The following is an 18,545-nucleotide window of genomic DNA, read 5'->3' as shown; positions in this document are numbered from 1 at the left end:
GAAAACTGAAAGAGACAGCTAAGCTAGGCATACAGCTAAGCTAGGCGTACCACTCAGTAGTATTGTATTAAACTAGTGTACACGAGGCCCCGGGTTTCCTTCCCAGCACCACAAAGAAACAGGAGGAAAATCTTTGGAAACAGTAGTGAGAGCATAAATGGGCAAGCGTATAGTTTTGGAATTTTTTTCATTTCCATTTTGTGTCTTTATCCTAGCCATAAATGCATTTTAGTAGACTAAGTCATATGAATTTAAGGTCATTATTTTAACTTCTACCAGATTCAGTTTGCTAAATTCCAGCAAATATAGTTTAATGTTCCTCTATTAAGAAAAGACCTTTATTTAGAAACTTCAAAACCTTTATTGTCACACTTAACTTTCTCTACTATAATCCCATCAGGTTTTTTAAAGGCACTTAGGTTAACACATGGGGCTGGGGGTTGAGCTGGGTGAAAAGTGTTTCAGAATTGGATTGATGTGGGGTCTGGGAACCACGGAACCTTTCATAATCCATTTGTCATGAAGCAGAGATGGGCACCCCATAGTCACTAAAGGTAGATGACTCTGGGACACTGACTATGGTTCTTCATCTCAAGGCAATGAAACTCAAAGATGTGGCCTCTCATGGCACTGTGCAAGGAGGATTCAACTTTTATTGAGATGATTTACAAAAAAAAAAAAGGAATAAATTAAGGGAAAGTGAGAGAAATCTCTGAGAGTAGGAGGGACTTCCAAAAGATGGGGGGGGTGGCAGGGAACTCTTTGTCTAGGGGTTCTCTTAGGGCCACAGCAGAATCTGGACAAAAGCTCAAGTAGTCACTAATGAAATGGGTACGTTCTCTATGCAGTCATAGGCTGAGCAAATACAGGAACTAGATGCTGTACACACGCCCTGCCCACCCAGCCAACCAGGGAGAGGTGGGCCTTGAGGAGCAGTTCAAGTGGTGCTCACCCAGGTAGAGGTGGTTGAAACCTTCTGTTTCATCTCTGGCTCCAACTGTGTTAGTTATCGACTGGTAACTATTAGTCACTTGGCCAGCGTTTATACCATCTGACCCTGCAGATACCTCCAGTACTGTTAATTAAACTAAGCTTCCTTTGTGCTCACAGTGAAATGAGCAGCTTGTAGTTTTACTGTGGCAGCGTTAACTCTATCACCACCACCAAAGTAGCTGCAGTCTTTCTCAGTTCCCTGACGTTTAGTTCCTTGTCCATGGTGTAGTCTGAGGTCTTGTAGCTGAAGGGTTTTTTTGTTGTTGTTGTTGTTGTTGTTGGAAACAATCTTTAAATTTTTAGTCTTTTACAGACTCTTCCAAGCAAGAGTATAAGAGAAACCAGTAGTGGTTTATATATGTCTCTCAAGGGCTTGGGGAACGTCTTAGTTTGGTTTCTATTGCTGTGATAAAGACCATGCCCCAAAGCAAGTTGGGGTTGAAAGGGCTTATTGGGGCTTAGATATCCTGAGTCACAGTCTATTGAGGGAAGCCAAGACAGGAACCCAAGGTATGAACCTTGAGGTAGGTGAAACAAAAGCCACGGAATGAGCTGCTTTCTGGCTCACTCCCCAGGGGTTTGCTCAAAGCCTGCTTTCTTAAGCTACACAGGACCATCAGTCCAGAGGACATAACCCCCCCCCCCCCCCGTGGGCAGTGCTCTCCCGAATCAATTATTAATTAATAAAATGACCCACAGGCTTGCATACAGGCCAGTCTGATGGAGGCATGTTCTCAGCTGTGGTTTCTTCTTCTCAAATGACTTGAACTTGTATCAAGTTGACAAGAAACTAGCCAGGGCAGGGCAGAGGGGGATGGGGCAGCTGGTCTACTTTCACTGGCCCAGAACCCCTTGTCCCTCGTATCTGTCTGTCTGGTTATTCCACATCCAAGTCTAAGACCTGTTACTACTTTTTCTCGGTGGTTCGGACCTTGCCATGTTAATCTTTAACCTTCCTGCTAACCACAGCCTCTGCTCTCACTATGTCAAATGGGAGCAACTTGCAGTTTTCCCAAGAGACCTTATCACTTAATCATTTACTTCTACCACAGGGTACCTGATACAGAGAGAGAAAGCCTCTTCATTAGGCTCCTTAGTCCAAACCAGAAGCTATTGCTTTTTAAAGATATGCTAAAAATGCTACAGATTCAGGGTAAAGTATAAACTAGGCAAAGAGAAAACAAAGGATTTCATGCCTGATTTTAAAAATAATAAAAAAAGAAAAAGAAATGCATATGCATATAATTTTTCATATATTTTATTAATTTATTCATATTACATCTTAATTGTTAACCCATCTCTTGTATCCTCCCATTTCTCCCTCCCTCCCTCCCATTTTACCCTAACTCCCCTCCCTTATGACTATGACTGAGGGGGACCTCCTCCCCCTGTATATGCTCATAGGGTATCAAGTTTCTTCTTGGTAGCCTGCTATCCTTCCTCTGAGTGCCACCAGGCCTCCCCATCCAGGGGAAGTGGTCAAAAATAGGGCACCAGAATTTGTGTGAAAGTCAGACCCTACTCTTCACTCAACTGTGAAGAATGTCCTGTCCATTGGCTAGATCTGGGAAGTTTACAGCACGTATTGTCCTTGGCTGGTGCTATAGTTTGAGCAGGAGGAAGCAAATAAGTTTAAATTAAGTGAGCAGAAACACAGGTACAGATATTCAAATTCGGGATAGTTGTTTAGAAGTAGAGTGTAATTTTGTAGGCCTATTTTATGCCATTTATCCTATACAGCTTAGAGGGGATAATGGACACTCTGGGTTAAAGCTGTTGCAGAAACATCATAGGTGTCATATAATCAAATGTTCCAGAGTTGGATTTGAGGTCTGTTTTTAATGAAATAAAAAATGGTTACATGTTTCTCAGGGAACCAAAATATTGTATATTCTTAGTCTACCTAATCCACGTGCTACTCGGTTTTTGAGAGCAAACAGTTTAAAAGGAGTTGTATTGGTTCCGCGCACTCGCCAGGTATCTGAGGAACCCTTCTCAGCTGCCAGGCAGGCCCAGCAACAGGCACTAGCGATACACTAGTGAAATTAAAGACCGGGGGTGTGGGGTGGGGTGTGGGTGGAAAGTTGTGAGCTGGAAAGAGACAAAGTTACATAATCACAATAAAGCACAGCAGGAGGGTGGGTGGAAATTCCTGATGGCAGAGGAGCACCAAGTACAAACACTGGGAAGTCTGTGGGGAGTGGAGACCTGGGGTCCTAAGGAGAGCTTCTGTGAACAAAGTGGGCTCTACAGAGAGACAACGGAGGGGGTGCGGGGAGGTCATGCACAGGTTTTGCTAAATGAAAAGCGCCGTGGTGAAAACCAACCAACCCCCATCCCCACCGCTTCTTCTGTAGGTCTGATGTTTTGGTTGACATCGTCTTCACTAGAGGTTTGCCTGTTCTCGCTTGTGCAGAAAAACATGGCTCCAGATTCAATCCACCTGGTTTCTGACCCTTTGCTTAGTTTTTTAAGGTTATCTATTTAATTGTCTAACGTATTTTTATTGTAACAAACATTGTTTTGCCAACATTGCCTGTTCAGTGGCATTTCACAATCTGGTTTAAAAGAAAAATAAAACGCTCTAAATGGACAGAGAAAAGGAAAAGGAAAACGGAAGGTGCCGCGGAACAGGTGGTGGTGAAGGAAGCGCATGCGATCTTTCCAGCTCTGAGTATGCAGCAGGAGCGTGCAGATGGAGAAACCAGGGAACACAGAGAGGGGTTTGCACCAACAGCAAACCAGGCTTTGGGCTGGGGGGCAGGGAACAAGTTCTCCACTTTTCCCTCTGCCACAGGCAGGAGCTCTGTCTTACTGAGGTGTAGTTTCTGATTAGGTGTCACCTCTCTTCCCAGCAATTGCAAGCATCCTTGCTCAGCCCTTATTTCCTCGTTGAGACGTCTGCCGTAGAATTTTACTGAAGTCTAGGCTAGTCTGGGGCTCCCGGGATCAAGCCTTTCTCCCCTCAGAGCGCTGTGGCTTGAGTACAGGTGTTCAGCATTTGTCCCTGCCAGGCATGGGGATAGAATGTCAGAACATTCTGGTGTTTTTGCAGGCCAGATTATGGTTCAAAACCACTGTTTGATATATCAAGTGTTGTCTACTGAAACCTAAGGATTCCTTTCCTTTTCCTGGCAGCGTGTTCTTTATACTTTTGATGTTACCTCTCAGCATTCACTTTTGGATAATGGTACAAGGAGCAGAAATTTTAGAAATATCAGTCATTTCCTAAATGATTTTCTGTGACTCAAAACTCACCTTTTCGTGTTTTCACTTGCTTTTCAGATAATTAATTCTTCTTAGTTGGAACTGTTCAGTACAAGATTCCTCTGTAGTCATTCCAAGTAGATGGTTATTTAAAAAAAAAAAAAATCTTTATTTATACCATGTGCACTTGAAAGTGTCATTAGGCCTTTGACATGCCTTGCCAACAGCATTTTGTTTTCGTTGGAAATTAGGTGAACAGTAGTTGTGCCAGCTCAGTGAATCATAAGGCCTGCTAATTAGCGCTGGAGGCTGTCTTTTCGGTTACCCTCCCACTCTTATATAATGTTCTTACCCTCTGAGCTCAGGGAGGGAGGCAAAGTGTTGATTTTTTTGTCCTCACTTTGCATAGATCCACTCTTTGGCAAAAGTAGCATTGTTTTCAATATTCTCGTTCTTCTTTTGTTATTTGTTACATCTGAAGATACAGTTGGAGGGAATATGCTAGTCTGCAACGTGCACAGATTTCACAATCAGGTCTCATCATCCAGAAGTTAGGTTTCAGTCCCTGAATTTGTTCTTTTTTTTTTTTTTCCAAAACAAAATATAACAGTGTGTTTTGTTTTGTTTTATTTTTAATTACTTTTTTTTTCTATTAGCTTACCTTTACTTGGTAAACAAAAAGGAAATGTTGAACAGAACAGATAGTTTTTCAGGGTGACAGCTGGTGTTTTTAGTTCTTGCCGGTACACCTGGGAAATGGAACGCAGAGGTCGTTAAAACTCTATTGTTTGATGACTGGGCCAGATTTCATACCCACTCTTAGATTTATCTTTGGATTTTTTTTTCCCCCCTTCTAAAATAAACCAGCAAGATCATTGACACTGAAAGAAACGCTAAATCTCAAAATTTGGTCCCCACTTCACAGTGGTTGTGTGCCTCCTCGATGAGTGATAAAAATGGTGTCTCCCTAGGATTGTGGAAAGTGCATTACCACCCCAATGTGTGTGTCAGGTTTTGAGCAACTTTACTTTTAATAAGTTTAGGCTCTTCTGCTAGCCACCAAAGAAGTTATTGTTTTCTTAACTGGAAGATCAGGCGTTCTCCAGCAGAGATGGGATCACAGTTGCCTGCCTCTAGGCATTAGCTATTGTTCCATCTTCTGCAGAGCCTGAAAGTCTGTGCTCTGTATAGAGATGGGAACTGCTGTGATTCAGCAATTTTATTTGTCCCTATCTAATGCAGACACGTTGGCTGGCAATAGTCACTACCAAACTCTATCTCCTCTATTGCCCACTTCTATTGCAAGAAATAGAAAATATGAATACGTTCTCTCCATAGCTTACACCAGCACCTTAGCTATTGCCCACCTCTATTGCAAGAAATAGAAAATATGAATACTTTCTCTCCATAGCTTACACCAGCACCTTAGAAGTGAAGTGGACATGCCTGTAGGAAAGTGTTTACCTCTTTGCTTAAAATAAGACATGGCATGATGGCATCGCCTCTTTCTTGTCTTGCTGAAGTAACATAGACATGATTTCTGATATGTGTTTCATGTGTGATAACATGTAATTTCCACCCTCGTTGACTGTGAAAGCCATGCTATGGTTCAGGCAGTTCTATAGTGTGAGCCCTTGTGTGGGAGACTGCAAGATTAAAGGAAGCAGTCAGGGAGAAGTGGGGCTAGAAAAAAAAAAAGAATGTGGTTAAGAGTTGTTAGCAGATGAGCTGGGTGCGGTGGCGCACGCCTTTAATCTCAGCACTTGGAAGCCAGGCGAATTGCTGTGAGTTCGAGGCCAGCCTGCTCTACAAAGTGAGTCTAGGACAGCAAAGGCTACACAGAGAAGCCCAGTCTCGAAAAGCCAAAAAAAGAGTTGTTAGCAGAACAGGAAAAGTTTTCTTTCACCTCCCTGGTGGGAGCAAAAATGTTTCAATAAACCTTTTTTTAAAATATAATTTATTTATTTTTATTTTGTGTGCAATGATGTTTTGCCTGCACATATGTCTGTGGATGTCAGATCTTGGAGCTACAGACAGTTGTGAGCTGCCATGTAGGTGCTGGGAATTGAACGTGGGTCCTCTGGAAGGGCAGTTGGTACTCTTAACCACTGATCCATCTCTCCAACCCCACTCCCCAATAAACCTTCTATGTTTGATCTCTTAACTCTTAGTTTGGCACATTGAAAACTGTAGTGAAAGTTTTGGTTTCTTCAAAGCCCAGTGATGTTATGTGTTTGTTTTAATCCCAAGTGTGGGATATGGGGCTGCTTTTACTTTGTCCACAACTGATAACAGCCTCTTGCAGCTCAGAGATGGGCGTGGTCTTAAATATCAGAGCAGAGAGAGAGAGAGAGAAAGAGAGAGAGAGAGAGAGAGAGAGAGAGAGAGAGAGAGAGGAGAGAGAAGAGAGAGCACTTCAAGGAGACAGTCAGAGGAGAAAAAAGGCTTCTGCTTCATTCTGCTGCTGTGTTTGCTGTTGGCTGTTTGCTGGTTTTCTTGTTAGCTGGACTAAATTGGAATTGCCCCCAAAGAACTAAGTCTAAAGAGGTCTACATCCCATGTCCCTTCTAATCTTTCCTTCCTACCTAGGTGTGAGGGGGTGGGGGTTGGGGGAGTTAGAAGGGAGATAAAGACATAAGAAACCAAAATAAAATAGATTAAAAAGTAGTGCTTACGGAAAACTCAAACTTCAGAGGCTGTGGTAATAAAAATGACCTTTGAATTTGATTTTGTCACAGCAATTGACCTCACAGGGGACCACCCTCCCCCCCCCCAACTGATACCTTTACAAGTGAGTTACACAATGGGCTTAGTTTCCTAACTCGCTATAAAAATTTTTTAACATGAATTTTTCTTTCCAATGATAAACTGTCCCCTTTTAAAGTTATAACATACAATTACAATAGAATACAACCACCTTGTTTCACCACACAAGTTTTATCTAATTAGCAAAAAGCTGTGATGCTTTAAGTAATGATGTCAGAAAGGACATATGTCAACATAACACATGAGTGTTAAAGTTTTTCCATGAGTAGATCAAGGAACTCCAGAGTACACTGAACATAAACTTCGCTATTATTCCACCAGGCACGGGTAGCAGGAATTCCCTGTTACCCGCAGGCCAGAGCCTACACTGGTGGTAGACTGTTGATGGCATGTAAAGTCTGACACCAGTGATTTGGTTTCCAGAAAGAGGAAAGCTTCTACAATCTAAAACCAAAAACTGGCTTAACTTGATTACTATTTGTGTAATAATTTTTTAAACTTTATATAAATGTATTCAGCCTTTGTAAGTAATAAGAGTCATAAACATAATGCACATACTTAAACAATATGAGAATAATCATTTAACAAAATTAAGAAAAGGGGTCTTCAATAATTTACCCTTTTTCTTATAAAAGTAATACATACCCGCAGGGCGTGGTGGTGCATGGCTTTAATCCCAGCACTTGGGAAGCAGAGGGCAAGTGGATCACTGAGTTTGAGGTCAGCCTGGCCTACACAGTGAGTCCAAGACAGCCAAGGCTACACAGAGAGACCCTGTCTCAAAAAACAAAACAAAACAAACAGAAACAAAAGCAAAAAAGAAGTTAATATTTTTCTCTTGTGATCCTTACATTTTAATTTTTTTCTCTTTTGAAAATATAATTAAATTATTTCCCCTTTCCTCCCTCCAAACTCAACCAGTTGACCCTCTTGCTCTTTTTAAAATTTATGACCTCTTAGTCTTTAATTGTTGATATGCATATCTATAAGTGTGTATATACATGCACATATTCCTAAATATTTTCCTAAACACATAAATACAGCCTGCCCAATCTCATTGGCATTACTTGTGTGCACATTTTCTCAGGGCTGACCATTTGGTAATGCATATCCAATTGGTGTGCTCTTCTGTGGGGAAGAGTCTCTCCCATTCTCAGAGTTTCTTAGTTGTCTATAGCTCTTTGTGTAGGCCAGAGGCGCCATAAGGTTTTCCCCACCCAAGTTACTCTGCCTATTGGTGTTGTCCTTGTTCAGACTGTGTTTAGGCGGCCATGTTGGTGAGACTTCCTGGGTTCTGACATTTCTAGGAGATACAAGCTCACAGCCAACTCCCTGTTTCCTCTGGCTCTTACAATCCTCACTCCCTGCCTTCTGCAGTGACTCCTGAATCTTAGGTGTAAGTGTTGTAGCTGTAGCTGGGACTGGGCCCCAGAACTTTTGGAGTTCTGGCATTTTGATTGGTTGTAGTTTTCTGTAATGGTCTGCATCTGCTGCAGAAAGGTTTTCTTGATGAGGTGTGAGGACTACACTTATCTGTGAGTGGAAGGACGCATATCTGGAATGTGGTTTTGGATTGTGCTGGTTTAGTAAGATGGCAATTGTAGGTTCTTCTCCAAGACCCGTGACTTCATTAATCCCTGGTAGTTGGCAAGTTTTCCAATACTAGACATTCTTTCTTTCTTGTTAAGCTGGTCTTACGTCCAATTAGGGAACTGTTTGTTATTGCCAAGGTATTTGTACCATTACTACACACTTAAAGTCGTGGTGTTGTTCTGGTTGCTGTAATTCTTAGACATCATAGCTGGGTAGAACTATTTCTTCCTTCCCTCCTTTGGAAGCTTGCGTGGCTCCTTCTGATACCATGAAAGCTAATCCTCAGGAAGCAGCCTCTTGGGTCAGTACCATCTCAGGAGCATCTGCACCCTGTGTCTGAAATACATGGTGTCTTCAGCAATTGTGACTTACTTTCCACCTCTTGAGAGTGACCAATGGCAAGAGCAATAGCCTATAATGTTTGGGGGGCAGTTTCCTGGACAATTCCAAACAACAAACCAAAAGAAAACTTTTCATACCTGGTACTGCCGTCTTTGTTACATGGTCTATGGCTTTGGGCAGAGAGCATTGTCAGCCCAGACAGGAAATTTTCATTTAAAGTAAGTATGTGCTGCCAGGTGGTGGTGGCACACAACTTTAATCCCAGCACTCTGGAGGCAGAGGCAAGCAGATCTCTGTGAGTTCAAGGCCAGCCTGGTCTACAGAGTGAGACTAAGTCAGCCAATGCTACACAGAGAAACTCTGTCTTGAAAACCAGATGCCGACCCCCCTCAAAAGACACATGTGAATTTATACACTGGCGTACATGTATTATAGGTGTTTTTAGGGTAAGTTGTTTTTAGCTTTCGTTAAGTAGTAAGGCTCCTTATGAGTTTTTCACACATCCTTGCTATGATGTTACTGTGTGATTGCCCCAGGTTATGTACTCAGATCTGAAGATTTGGACCTAAGAACCATAAATAAGAAAAAAAAAAAAAAACATACAAAGTTTGTCTTTCTGGGTCTGGGTTACTTCCCTCAATGTGCTCCATTCATTTGCCTGAAATTTTTACGATTTCATGCTTCTTTATAGTTATGTTTATTCCTGGATATTTTAATTTCCTCAAAGCTGTCCTGAATGAAAGTGTGTCTATGATCAAATTCTCTGTAGCACTGATTTGTGGAAGTGACTTCTGTATCCTGCCACACTACTGAATTTGTTTGTCATTTCTGGAAGTTTTCTGGCACAATTTTTGGGATCTCTTGGTCATAATATCCCATCATCCGCCAACAGGGGTAGTCTGACTTCTGTTTTTACTACGTGTGTCCTTTTACTATCCTTCTCTTCCTTGCTCTCCAGCTAACGCTATCAGCACAGTGCTGAAATGGAATGGGGGCAGTGCACTGTCTCATTCTTGATTTCAGTGGGACTGTTTCATGTTCTTTTTCCATTTAGGATGATAGGCACTGTGAGTTTCTCACATATAACCATATTAGGTTAGGTTAGGTTCCCTGTTGTGCTACTTTCTCTAGAACTTTCATCATGATGTCATATTGGATTTTGTCAGAGAGTTCTTCATCACCTATTGAGATGGTAATGTGATGTTTGTCTTTTCACCAATTTATGTGGGTATATTTTTTTTTAATTTGGTTTCTAAGACATATTTTGGCACCTCTTTTCTCTGCTTTTCAGACAATTGCTTTCCAGTTGTCTTTTGATACCATATTTCTGGGAATACTTGGTCCCCAGTTGGAAGAACTGCTTGGAAAGGACTAGGAGGTGTGGTGTTGTTGGCGATATGCCACTGGGGATGGGCTTTGAGACTTCAAAAGACTGTTCTGTTCCCAGTGTGCCCTCTCCGCCTCCCGCTTGCAGTTCGAGACGTGAGCTCTTAGCTCCTGTTCCAGCCACCAATTGCTTTGTAAGTCCACACCATCATGGACTCTAATCCTTAAAACCGTAAGCCCCAAATAGACTCTTTCTTTTATAAGTTGGTCTGGTTATGGTGTTTTAGTAGAACAATAGAAAAGTGACTACTGCACACCTTCTCACTAAATCTGGCAGGAGCTGGCTCATGCCTTCTAACAAGCTCATGGATTAAACAGCTGTGGGAAGATGCCACTACTGGGAGTTCCCTATAGCAACGTCCCACACACAGTGAGTACTGCTGGCTGAAGTCTCCAACAAATGCTAAGACAGCGGGCATACATCTATCCCTCCTGAGTCATAAATATAATTAAGCATTAAGGAAATTAAGAAAAAGACATCCAAAATATGTTTCTTTTTTTTTTTTTTTTTTTAAGTTATGTCAGAAGATTAGATGTAACACACTGTGAGAGCTGCAAGGGATGGTCATTGAATTGCAAAGCTTAGTGGATTAATTTACTTTATTAGGACTACACTGTCTATAGCCTCTTTCTCTCTTCTAACTGTTATATTGCCCAGACTAATGAAAGAACAAATGAACAGGGCGAGTGGATCAAAATGTCAGAAAGGATGATAAGAAAGAAGGGGCTGAACTACAAAAGATACTTTCTTTTCTTTCCCAAATTCATCGTTCCCTCTGTGTCTTCATGGCTACAAGTCACTGGGACCATGAAGGCAAGAAAGAGCTCAGGAAAAGAGTGAAAAGTCATTTCCACCAACAGTAGTGTCACTTGTGAAAGCTGGAAAATGCCCCTTTGAATGTTACATCTCAAAATCTTATATTAAAGAATGCTTGGGTGAGAAGTTTGGGAGATATTCAGATGATATAAGACTGATAATAAACAGATAAAATATTTGACCCCATAAAATAAAGATAAGATGCTGCCATGATATATGAATAACTTTTTCTTTTGAGTTGGGGTCTCTCTACATCTCCCTGGCTGTCCTGGAACTCATTACATTACATTACATAGAACAAGCTGGCTCTTGAACTCACAGAGATCCACCTGTCTCTGCCTCCTATGTTCTGGGATTAAAGGTATGTGCCACCACACCCAGAATAATTCAGTAATGTAAAGCCTGTTTGGGGAAAGTTGTTAATGCATTTTTTAAAATATCTTTAAATATTTTTAAAATATATGATTTTATTTGAGTCTAGTTTTTGCCTAACTTTGCTCTAACATGAAATCACTGCTGATGTAAAAAATCTCTGAGCACAATTTGAAAACAAGAACCTCTTAAGATTACCATGACAATGTGAAATTGTTCTTGGTCCAAAATAAATAAATAAATAAAATTTAGGTATGGTGAGACAGGTTACTGGATAAAGGAGCTTGCTGACAAGTATAATGACCTGAGTCCAATCCTTAGTTCCCACATGGTGGAAAGATCTACCACACACACACACACACACACACACACACACACACACACACCCCAAATAAAACATAATGAAGAGAAGACATTCCATTGTAGATTATATGCTTTTAAATCCTTCGAGTCTGACCAGCTTTTAGGTGGGAAACTGAACTAAAGAGTCATGGACCACATTTGGAGGAAGAAGAAGGAGGGAAAGTGGCACATTTACTTCTAGGAAGACTTTGATACATAAGGAAGTTGGCTGTCTATTTCAATGATGCTACAGAAAATCACATCCAAAGGCTCTTAGAGGTTTTGAAGAGACATCAGTGATAATTACAAAGAACACTAGGAAAAAAAAAAAGAAAGACCTTCATTAACTTCAGGGTGAAGGAAAATAACTATAATCGTGGTCATAATTTTAGAGTAGTCTACAATACATGGTAATATTTGAATGTTTTAACTAAAAATTAGGAAGGTGAACCTAGGGCAAAGAGCACAGCTAAAGAAGCAGACAGTGCCGCCCCTAGAGAGTGGAGCAAAGGGCTGGGCCAGGAACCATATGTTTTCTTTAGACTTACTTATTTAACTTGTTAAGAAGAGCACATGCTTCTAATATCCTACTCAAAATACCATAATTGGTGTATGTGTACAGACAAACGCTGACAATCCCAGAATGTGGGAGAGCACGGCAGGAGAGGATCAAGAGGACAAGGAGTCATGGTCTGCCCCGGATACACAGTGAGTCTAAGGTTGTCTAAGGAGTCTAAGCCTAGGTTGTATGAGACTACCTAAAAATAAAACACAAAGGGAGGGAGGGAGGGAGGGAGGGAGGGAGGGAGGGAGGGAGGTCAAAATATGACTTATCTTGTACTCTAATTCACAATTTCATGAAATGAAAGATAATTACCCCTTTCCACCAATGCTTATTATATGCCAGCCATTGGACTGGGTGTTTTTCATGCATTGTGTTTAATTCTCACTGGGCCATATAGAAGGCATTGCTGTCCACAGGTTGCAGGTAAAGACTGTAGGTAACCAGATGTTAAATCACCTGCTTAGAGACTCCACAATTGGTGATAACAAAGCTAGAGCCAAGCCATATAGGTCCGGCTGGTTTTGGAACCTGAGCCCTTTGGGTTACACATCCTCGGGAAAAGCAGCCCTTCGTGTTTATAAGTCATTTTATGCCTTGCACATGCTAATGGCTTATTCCGTGTGGGCTCTAGGAACTTGTCAGGATCTTATTTTCGGCTATGACTTACAACACCCTTTGAGTTGCTAGCAGGTGATTTCAAAGGACTCCAGTTACAGAAACAGGGCCTAGCCATAACTCTGAATTGTGGATGCTTTTTGGTTGTTTCCATTTCATTTGTTTGCTTAGCACTGACTGTTGGCTCTTGTCTATTGACAAGTTTGATACCTCAGTGTGGGGGAAGGAGAAGCAACGTTTGATGAGCCAGTAGTAAAACTGCTGCCCCTGGAGTGGGCAAAGCTTGCTCTTTCAGACCCTCATCTTTCTTTAGCCCATCAGGGAGGAGCCATGCCAACTCAGGAGAGTCGGGAGGGTAACAGCGGGCAAAAAGATTAATGTTCACACATTTTCAGGGAAATATTTTTAAAGATATTAACAGAAGTGTTTCTAAAATATATCTAAGCATGCAGTTTTTCTATAGCAAGTATATGTATGAAGAAATAATTTTGTGTATCTGATAACAATAAAAAAGAAATCATGGTTTTAAAAAAAGTGTTTTAGATTTTTTTGTTTGGTTGGGTTTTTTTTGTTTTGTTTTGTTTTTCTAGACAGAATTTATCTGTACAGTCCTAGAACCTGCCCTGTAGACCAGGCTGGCCTTGAACTCAGAGATCTGCCTACCTCTACCTCCTTCCCCTCCCCCCAAGTGCTGGGATTAAAGACATTCGCTACCATTGCCTAGTTAAACATATTTTTAAAAAGATGGACCTGGCATTACAGGTCTGTGAACTTAACTACTTGGAAAGCTGAAGAAGGAGACTGCAAGTCCAAGGCCAGCCTGGGCCATGCAGTGAGACCTTCTCGTAAACAGAGAAGTAGAAAGAAGGTTAGAATATAAACCAGTGACAGAACGCTTCCCTAAAGTGCACAAGACCCTGCTTTCTTTCTTTTTTTCCTTTTTCCTTTCTTTATTTTTATTATTTGTTTATTTATTTATTTATTTATTTATTTATTTATTTTTGGTTTTTCGAGACAGAGTTTCTCTGTGTAGCCTTGCATGTCCTAGACGCACTTTGTAGATCAGGCTGGCCTCGAACTCACAGCAATCTGCCTGCCTCTGCCTCCCTAGTGCTCAGATTAAAGGCGTGCGCCACCACGCCTGGGAAGACCCTACTTTCAATCCCCATTACGAGGAAAATAAATCACATTTTAAAGCATATAAACTTAAATGCTTTTAAAACTATTTATGATAAAGCCAGGCACACTAAGAATAATCTACTTTTTGTTACCTTAAAGCCAACTATTCAGGGACTTTAATTATATATGTGAAAATACATATAACTGTCTTAGCTTGAATAATCACAGGAGTGACAGCCTATCAACTTTGTCACTAGTTAGAAGTAACTTAAAAGGGAGTAGGGGACTGGAAAGATGACTCAGTCAGTAAAATGTCAGGCAAATATGAAGACCTGAAGATAGTTCAGATTCCCAGAACCCACATAAAAAGCAGTGTGATGACTTATTGTCTGTAATCCCAGTACCAAGAAGGCAGAGATGGGAGAACCTTGGATTTCCTTCACTCGATTGCCAGCTGTCTTAATTATAAAGGAAGTTTTGGTTTCTTTGTAAACTCAGGTGTGTTATGTAAATACGCTTTTGTTTTAATCCCAGGTGTGGGATTTCAGTTTGAGCCTCAGTTCGTCCACAGCTGAGAGCTGTCTCAATGCAGGGCGTGGCTTTTCCCACTGGTAAGGCCTTTCTCCTGCGGGCTCGGAGAGGGGCGTGATCTAGGGTTCTGAGGATATAAACGGCTTGTGGTATTGGCGTGTGGTGTGTAGCAGTTTGAAGAGACCAGAGATTGACTCTGTGGCAGTTTGGAGCAGATGGAGAGGTACGCTTCGGGGTGCAGCAGCTTGGAGGAGACTGCTGGTGATGAAGATTGGTATAGCCCCAAAGACCCTCCAACCCTAAACAGCTGGGAAAAGCAAAAGGGCCCCCCTCTCCCTACTAACCTGCTCTCTTCTATGTAGGGTTGGGAGGTTGGAAGGGAAGTTGAGGCCTAAACACCCCAAATAGAGTTTTTAAAAAAGGAGTGCTATATTTAATCAAAGTTCTCTTGTAGTGAAGAGACATCATGACCACAGCAACTCTTACAAAGGAAAACATCTAATTGGGGCTGGCTCACACTCGGAGGTTCAGTCCACTGTTGCTATGGTGGAGAAGCACTGTGTGCAGACATGGTGCTGGAGTGGGTGCTGAGAGTTCTATATCCCGATCAGCAAGCAGCAGGAAGAGAGAGACCGGGCCTGGCTTAAGCAAGGCTTCCGAAAGCTCAAAGCCTACCCCCAGTGATACACTTCCTCCTACAAGGCCACACCTCCTAGTTGCACTGCTCCTGGTTACCAAGTATGCAAATCCATAAGCCTATGCGGCCATTCTAGTCAAGCCTCGGCAAATCTGTGAAGTCCAAGTGAGGTAAGGTTCTGCCCCAAAAACTTACGTGGAAAGGACTTGAGGAATACACTTCTGGCCTACACACACACACACACACACACACACACAGAGGAACCTGGACTTGGTCGTTCATGCCTATACTCTCAGCACTCAGGAGGCAAGAAGATGACAAGTTAAGGCCAACTTGGCTCCATACCAATTAGCCAAGCTCAGCCTGAGCTAACTGGTGAGACCTTGTTTAAAGGTAATATTGAAAAATGAATATATAGTACATACAAATATAAATAACACTCAAATAAATAAATACCTATAACCTGAAAGGGGTCTGGCATATAGAGCAGTATTTGTCTAGCCTGCACTGAGGCTGTAGGTTCGATTCCCCAGTATTACAAACAGAGTCATTTTAAGGTTCTGTCCACACTGAAAAGAGAGGAGTATGCAGGCTCATATATTTAATATTAATTAATTAACATTTTTTAGAGACAAGGTTTCTCTGTGTAGCCTTGGCTATCCTAGACTTGCTTTGTAGACCAGGCTGGCCTCGAACTCACAGTGATCATCCTGCCTCTGCCTCCCGAATGCTGAGATTAAAGGCGTGTGCCACCACGCCCGGCCTTAATTAATTAGTTTTTTGAGACATGGTCTTTTATAGCCCCGGCCATCCTGGCACTTGTTATGTGGACCATGTCCCCAATCAAATGCGCAGAGATCTATCTACCTGTGGTCATGGATCTTTATAGGATCACCTTATAGATTCTGACTTTTCTACCATCTCAACAGATAGATTAGGAGTTCTCATACTGTGTTGCTGATTATTGATTCTTTTGACTCAGTGTTTTTCCCCTCTCGATGCTGGCCTGGTTTTTTTGCATGTCTGAACACATATAATGGGGTGGCAATAAAATGTTGTTACAACATGTATGCCCAATTGTGAAATGTCATATCTGCTTTGTGTGTGTGTGTGTGTGTGTGTGTGTGTGTGTGTTCAAGCAAAAGCTGTGCAAGAACAAAGACTTAAGAGCATATTGAGTCGGACACTTAACAGTTGTATCTTTAACACATGAGAATTTCAATGTGGAGTAAAGTTAGTTGGAAACTATTAATGATTCACTCTAGGCAAGTAAGTGTTTCTATCCTCTTACGCTTCTGCATTAGTTTAATTAAAGAGTATACTCATTTTTCAGTGGTCAGTCATTTTTAAAAAATTACCGTTTGAGGAGGCTGGAGAAATGGCTCAGTAGTTAAGAGTGCTTGCTTCTCTCATATAGGACCAGTTTCCAGCACCTGACAAGCGCCTATAGCTAGTTCCAGAGGATCCAACACTCTCTTCTGACCTCCATAGCATTTTTGTACACACACACACACACACACACACACACACACACATGCGTGCGCGCATGCACACACGCACACACCACTTGAGGTCTGAAGGCGTAGCTTGGTGGTGGAGCACTCACCTAGCATATCTGATGTCCTGAGCACCATAAACAAAACAATTAAAACAGCCTTTTTGTATGAATTTAGGCTTTCTAAAAACTTCAGTAAAACAATAACGAGTGGGGCATAATGGCAACGGCTTTGATCCCAGCACTCGGGAGGCAGGGGCAGGCAAATTTCTGCAAGTTTGATGCCAGCCTGGTCTACATAGTGAGTTCCAAGACAGCCAGAGCAGCATAGTGAGACCCTGTCTCATAAAGACAACAACCACTAATAATGAAAATAGGAAAGGGCATTAAAGCTGAGATAGCACTGGCCATCATGTGCAGCTCCCATTAGACAAGCCCTGCAGTCTGTCATCGCCACTGCTCTCTAATTACATTATGTCTTCCTGTTAGCAAGGACTAAAAGGTAAACTCACACGGGTGGTGGTGACACATGCCTTTAATCCCAGCACTCAGGAGGCAGAGGCAGGCAGATCACTGTGAGTTCGAGGCTAGACTGATCTACAAAGTGAGTCCAGGACAGCCAAGGCTAACACAGAGAGACAAACAAAACAAAACAAAACAAAAAACAAAAGTAAACTCACAAACTGGCCAAAAGATTCTGCTTCAATCTATAGCAACATTGGTGATTCAGACAGATATTTCAAGTAAGATTTTGCCCAGTAAAGAAGAAATAGATTGCTTTAAATGCTGCTTGAAACACACACACACAGACACACACACACACACAAAAGAGTTAAGAAATCCACCTCTGTAGCATGCCACTATGTCTAGAAAATTCTAGTGTAACTAGTAATTAACTTCCTTTGCTGGGACTTACAGACCCATGTTATAATTTTTTCTGTTTAACTTTTAACAGGATTTACCCATCTGGTAAAGTAATGCTATATCACTTTCAAAACAGACAATTGCCTACCCAGAACTTGAAGATTATAGGTTGTTGGGTGTGGTGAGTGTTGCCCTGAGTTGAAGGAAAGCCTGAACTGTAGGTCTAGACCCCATTTCAAAAAAAAGGAAAACAACAAGAAACAAAAAACAACAATTACAGGCTGTCATTGAAAGACAAATTGTACCCAGCCATTGTACATCAAAGTTGACATGTTGCGCTATGTGGAAATGCCTCTAGCCAGGATGGTATAGGGAAAAGTTACTGTACTTAAAGAAAGGTTAGGGATGTCTTGTCTCTCTTATTTCTGTCCATTATGTTGCATTTTTAATGCAACATCAACTCATTGAGACAAACGAGTCCTTTTCTGAAATAGTCTAACGAAATTGTGAACCAATAGTAAACTGTTGGCTTTAAAACAATATATGCAGGCATCAATAAAACACATTAAGCACATTTTTCTTAAAATAATAAAAAGAACACTGAGCATCCTTATTAGCAATGATTTTAAAACTTAAAACATAATGTTCATGATTTTAAACACTGGATAACCATTGTTCAGAATTCTAGCTGGACAACTGATTCAACACTCACAACAACAAAGGAGTGTTCGATACCATTCAATCTGTAGTTAAGCAAACAAGACAACATTTAGTAATAACTCTTTGAATTGATCTAGAAATCAGACATAAATACAAACTACAAAAATCTATCTTGTTAGGGGGAGCAGTTACCATGTATCCAAACCTCTAGAAGAATTCAAAGGATAAAGCTCACATCTCA

The sequence above is a fragment of the Acomys russatus genome, chromosome 20, assembly GCF_903995435.1.
Source record: "Acomys russatus chromosome 20, mAcoRus1.1, whole genome shotgun sequence".
NCBI classification, from domain to species: Eukaryota; Metazoa; Chordata; class Mammalia; order Rodentia; family Muridae; genus Acomys; species Acomys russatus.
Note: the sequence above shows the minus strand (reverse complement) of the source record.